Raw genomic sequence first — 6,621 nt, 5'->3', positions numbered from 1 at the left:
ACAAAGAAATATACTAGTTACTAGCGTGTTTCCCCGAAAATAAGACCTAGCCGGGCAATCAGCTCTAATGCGTCTTTTGGAGCAAAAATTAATATAAGACAGGGTATTATATTAATTATATTATATTATATTATGTTATATATTAAACACCTGGTCTTATATTGTAGTAAAATTAGACCGAGTCTTATATTAATCTTTGCTCCAAAAGACGCATTAAAGCTGATTGTCTGACAAAGTCTTATTTTCAGGGAAACACGGTAGTTTTCAAAAGGTGTTTAATAAATTAGTGATTTTATAGTGGAAAGGCCACATTTTCCAATTTCCATTTATCTTCTCGTGTAAAATTTAACAAAGATGTAAGCAGGGGGTAGACAGTAAAATCACTCATTCAATTCCATTCCATTTGCAAGTGCCAATTTAAGGTAAATATTGACCATTTGCATGTTTGCAATTATTTTCAAGTAACCTAAGTGAACTTTATTTCATAATAATTTTAGCATTGAGCATAGATATTAAGTTTAAGTAGTTTGAAGATTAAGAAGAGACTGTTGATTGAAACCGAGTACGAAGTATGCCCCATTAGGTTCCTCCTTTGTTTTCACAATTCCTGATGCTAAAGTCCCCAACAGGTTCAAGTTTGGATATTGATTACCTAATCCGTTTCACCTGCTTTAATTTGCTTTTACCCATCTATTCCATCCACAAGTAGCAATATCTCTAGAAGCACCAGTTCCTGCCCCGTGTGAGGTAGGCTATGCTTGTTCTGTGGTGAGTGGTGAAGTCTTGATTGTAAATTTGCAACAAATACATAGGAGTTTCCCGTTTGTTAAGAAAAGGCTTCCATTCATCACTCCCCTCCACAAATATCTGAATAACTTCTTGTTGCCAATTAGAATTTCACAAGATAATGTATTTAGAAACTCATCTGTGGTTGGGTTCTCTTTACCCACCTCCACTTATTGCCCTCACTCCCACCCCATTAAGAAAAATGACAGATCACATCTGCTCAAGACAGCAGAGTAGCTAAACACTATATTTACTTCCTCCTACAATCACATAAAAAATTCCAACTACACTCTGAACAACCATCATTGAGAACTAGTTGAACAGAAGACTAGTTGAACAGAAGTCCTATCACTAAGGATGCACAGAAGAAGCCATGTTGGGACTGGTAGGAGGGGCAACAGCTATATTAATTTATATGCACTTTCCCTCTCCTCCCACGACCTCCTTTCACTTCCCCAAATACACACACAGATGCTTTCCCAAAGTAACTGTCTGCTCTTAACTCAGCACCAAACATGCCACCCACGTAGTCCATTAAAAGCCTACTCAAAGAGTACCCTTGTCATCATTCCCGATTGCAGCAATTCTAAACTCAAAATACAACAAGGGAAGAATAGCTGCCATTTACCCAGGAATGTACGTATGTATTTTTAATCTCATTAAATTCAAAGTAAATTGTGGGATGATTTATGAAGAATCTAATATAAATAAGAGGTTTGAATCAAAGAAATAAGTGAGATGACCATTTAAAATTTGCAGTGAAGTCTATTTGATTCTATATAAAATTCACCTTTATTATTGTTATAGGCATATAGTCACCTCCTAGTTAGTTATGTATATAAACCATGGTTTTAACTATCTGTGATAAAATATAACGCATACATTGGGCTTCTTTGCCTATCCAAGAGGTTCTGGTTTACTTTTCCTAATTATTGAGAACAGCTTAAGGGAAATGATTGTTGTTCTCAACAAAACATGTGCTGCATCCCAGACTTATACTGGGCTATTATTCTCACTTAATTGAGCTAGCTGTCTTAACAAAGGAGAAAGCCTCATACAGGAAAAATAGTCTGTGGTCCCAAGGCTTTGCTCCCCTTCTAACTGAAATGCAGGCAGATGGTGAGAAATGACCTGTGACAGCCCAGTGGTCAGACATGTGAAGAGCAAGCTTCTCTTTTCCCATTGAAGCAGCCCCAGGGACAGAGTAGTGGCATCTCCCTATGGATTACACCTTCTACTATTATTTCTTTAATGGTTATTTAGTATCACTTATTCGACAGATATTTATTAAGCACCTTGTTTGAGCCATGCTCTATGCTGGTAAGTATTAAACTAATATTTGTTGAGCACCTTAAGCTATCATTTCAGCTTAAGCATTTTGCCCTTTTCTCCATGGACAGGGGAAATAACTTGCCAGTATCTTCTTTATAAAAATTATTCTCATGATGTAGGCAGTAACTGTCACATCTTAGTCTTCTTTAGCATTGGATTGGCTAAGTATATTTTAACATTAAACAAAATAAAAACAACATACACTAAAACAATACAAAAATCCCATATGCTTGACATCTGAATGAATATATATCTATAGAGGAGAAAGGAAAACCTAATATGTATTTTTTCCCCACATGGAAAGTGTTAAAATATATTATTCGTTCTATAAATATTTATCGAGTTCCTATTATATGCCTGACTGTATTAAGTAGTGAAAGTATAATGGTGGATAAAACAGACTGCTTGGAGCTTAAATTCTACTGAGCAACACATAACAAATATACACAAAAATATTGTGGGGAGAGAGTAACTGGGAAAGCCTCTTTAGTTGAGCAGAAAACCTTCTTCTAGGAGGTGACAACAGTTAACACAGTACCTGACGCACATTATGGAAATTTTCAGGACTCTAGATTTGTCATCCAGCAAATATTCTCCTCTGCTGTATTTTGTTTTCTTGCTTGATTATATACTGTTGTTATTTAGGTCAGATAAACTAGATCTAAATGCAAACAAATAAACACAAATAAACAAAATCTAGCTTCTTTAGAGTACTACGAAAAATGAGACCTGCAATAGCAAAAAAATGATGATTTTTATTGTAAATATTGGGAAAAATATTATAGTATTTGGCTAATTATTTAGTGAAGAACATTGATTTTTGCTACAACATTTTCACTTCCTTTTGATCAATGACAATGTTATTTAGGGTCTTGGATCCTTCTGAAATCTAATTAAATCTATGGTCCGTCTCTCTAGGAAAATGCATTTCTATTATAACTAAAGGGTACAATTTCAAGAGAGGTTCAGGCATGCTCTGTGTCTGAAATCACAAACCCTTCATATTTTTACTAAATATAAAACTTATCCTGTTACATGTCAAAATGTATTTTAAAACTGCAATAATTTATTGTGATTTTTGGTGCAAGAATTCAACAAAACAGAGTAAAAGTGAAGAAAGCCCCAAGTATACTTAGTGTACTAAAGTCATCTCAAATCAATGGGAAAAGGTTGAATTTTTATAATGGTGTAGTGAAAATAATTATGTGAAAAGAAGTTTTAGATTTGTACCTCAAACCACCCATCAGACAAAAGTGTGCTGGGTTAAAGATTTAAATCTAAAATCTAAAACTATTATAGAATTAGAATACCAAAAAAATATAGGTATTTATTTTTTATCAGTGGGTGGAAAAAAATCTTTCTAAGCAGAAATCACAAGGAAAAGAGTGACATGCATGACCAGATGTGTGTTTTTAAGTTTATAATAGCAACAAAACAAAACAAAACACAAAAACATCTTTTTCCATAAAGGGCACCTTTAAAAAACTGTAATGTAATTAACAAGAAGTCTTTAGTCCATAAATAAACCTTTACTAATCTTTACATAAAAGATGAATGTACCAGATGAACAATGAGTAAGAAATATGAATACAATACTTGGCCTCAAAGCAAGAACTCAATAGATGTATTGATTAAATGAATAAAGTGATGATAGGCAATTCACAGAACATAAATTACCAATAAACATTTGAAAAGTACGCAATCAAATGCATAACTTCAAGAATGAATATCAAAACAAAATAGCATTTTTGCCCATGAAATTGGCCAAGATTAAAACACAAAGCTGATAATGCCTGTGTTGGTTAACAATAGGGGGATATAACCATACATTCCTGTGTGTAAACTCATACCCTTCCTAAAGGCATATTTGACATTATAGATCAAGTACTTTAATATAGGAGGCAGAATTTGCAAGTTTGATACTCCATTTAATAGAAGTTTCTACAACCTTCTATAGTAACAACAAAAAATCCTTTGACTATTTTTCTGGAAAATTTCTTTCCACAAGTGTGAAAAGTCCACAGAGCAATGGTAGGAAATGCTTGTGGTACACGCCTTCCCTCTCTTATGGATCCAATAAAATGCCCTACACCAGGGCATGGCAGTCAGTCTCTATTTCTAAAGTGGAAGAGACAGGCCTTTCCTTTCTGCCCTCTTCTTCCTTCTTTTCCCTTTCTTCCTCTTTTAACTACATTGCTGCTGGCACATTTTATAATTGTTTGCAATTATCTGCAACCTCCCTCCACTCTGTTAAACTCAGGAGAGGCTGTGTGATTTCCTTTAGTCAACAAATCCAGAAACATGAAGTGTATCACCTCTGAACAGAATTTTTTGTAGCTAGAATAGTTTGTCATGCGTATTTTTCCTTTCCCATGAGATCAGCTTTGTTCCTGACAGAGGCTGCCTGGTCAGGTGTGAAGATAATGTGGAATAATCATAGCTAACTCAGGATATAGGAGTGAAAAAATACGTCTTTCTTGTGTAGAACTTCAAAAGGAAGAGATTTTGTTACAATAGCATATCCCAGCCAATCCTGACAGCAATGCTAAGGAGCCTAGATTTGAATATGAGCTGTACCAATTACTGGCTAAGTTCAAATCTGAGTCTGTTCTTACTGTGAGATTGGCCTTAGTTTCTATAAAATGGAATTATTAATGGCTTCTAGCTCTTAGGGTCTTTATGAGCATTGAATGGCTTAAAAAGGCTAAATGAGTCATTAGGAAGGGGTTATAATAGTGCCTAGCAAATATTAAAAACTGTATTAGTGTTTGCTAAATAAATGTGTGTGTGAGTGTGAGTGTATGTGTGTGTGTGTGTGTGTGTGTGTGTGTGTGTGTATGCAAGTACAACAAAGTCTAGGAAGGTATACAACAAAGTACTAATGACTTATTTTATTTTCCTCTTTTTGTTTAGCCATTTCTAGTTTTTCTTCAACAGATATGTATTTCTGGTATAATTTTAAAAAATCTATTCAGAAACTTCTAAGTACTTTGTATCGAGTCTGTTTTTTAAAAATATGTATTGCTTTCTTTATTATTTCATTATATCAATTCCACAGGAACAAACCTCTAATTTTATTATGAAAGTCAAGAGGGAAAGAGGTGTCAGTATGTCGAAATGCTATTAATGGAAATTTTCTTGAACCATGGAGTGGGCGACACCTGTAGCCAAAATCTTGAGAATGAGATGAAATGTTTAATTGTTATTATTCACATGTTATTTTGCTTATGGACTCTGAAAGTGTTTTGATTTCTAATATGACTGAAATTTGTCTCCCTAAACAAGATAAAGTTATTTAGTTATTAATGATTATACTCCAGACTAAAAACTCAATGAAAGATAAGTTCTGGCTTCTAATATTACAACTGGGGGGAAGAAAGATCAGTGAGGAGCAGCTTTGCTTTTGATGGACAAGGATAGGGGTGAGACCAGGTCATTTGCTGGGATTGTTGTCATCACAAACTTTCTGATGCCTGAATCCAACACCTTTTATTTGTCCTGGCTGAGGAGCCTTGGCAAGGGTTTACACAGAAAAATCATGATGCAAGAGCAATCATTAACACCCATATCTATGGCTAACAAGAGCCATCACCACTGGAGAATTTCATGCCTGAGAACAAGAATGGGAGAACAGTGGAGTCACTTCCTTTTTCATTCTCCATATTCATTGTATGGACTTATTTTTGAACGGGGGCGGGGGTTGGTGCTTTGAGTTACTTGGGGAGGATGCAAAAGGGTCCTCTGAAAGGTGCACATTCTATAACAGGCGCAAACTCCAGGGAAGTTAGGAAAGGCTTCCCGTAGGAGGGCAAGTCTAAGACAGAAGATTGAATGAGATTAAGTTCGTGGACGGGGTAAGAGGAGACTATTCTGGGTAGTGGAGACAGCATGTAGAAAACTCAAGGTGATAACATCAAAACTATCAAATAATAATAAAATGAAATTGGAAGACAAACTACCTAATTTTAAAACTTACTATACAGCTACAGTAATCAAATAGATTAATGGAACAGACTAGAGAATTCAGAAGTAGACTCATACATGAATAACAAATGATTTTCAACCTTGGTGCCAACTCAATCCAATAAGGAGAAGGAAAGGTTTCATTTCACTTTATTTATTTATTTATTCATTGCTTTTTATAGTCTCATTTTTTTTATTAGTTTCAGGTGCACAAGACAAAGTAATACTTAGACGTTTATCATTTGTATCCCTCGCACTGTGTGAACCCTCCTCCCCCATCCACCATCCCCCTGACATCGCACAGAGCCATTACATTTCCACTGTCTCTATTCCTAATGCTGTACTCCGCTTCTTGTAAGTATATACGTACATATATATACATATATAAAATTATAGTTGCCATTCATTATTGTTTAGCTTCAGGTGTACAGTGCAGTGATCAGGCATCTACATCATCCCTGAGGTGGTCTCCTAAATGGGACACGTGTCCATCGGATACCCTACAAAATCTTTACAACATTATTGATTACATTCCCCAAA

Source organism: Rhinolophus ferrumequinum, chromosome 5, assembly GCF_004115265.2.
Source record: "Rhinolophus ferrumequinum isolate MPI-CBG mRhiFer1 chromosome 5, mRhiFer1_v1.p, whole genome shotgun sequence".
Taxonomy (NCBI): domain Eukaryota; kingdom Metazoa; phylum Chordata; class Mammalia; order Chiroptera; family Rhinolophidae; genus Rhinolophus; species Rhinolophus ferrumequinum.
Note: the sequence above shows the minus strand (reverse complement) of the source record.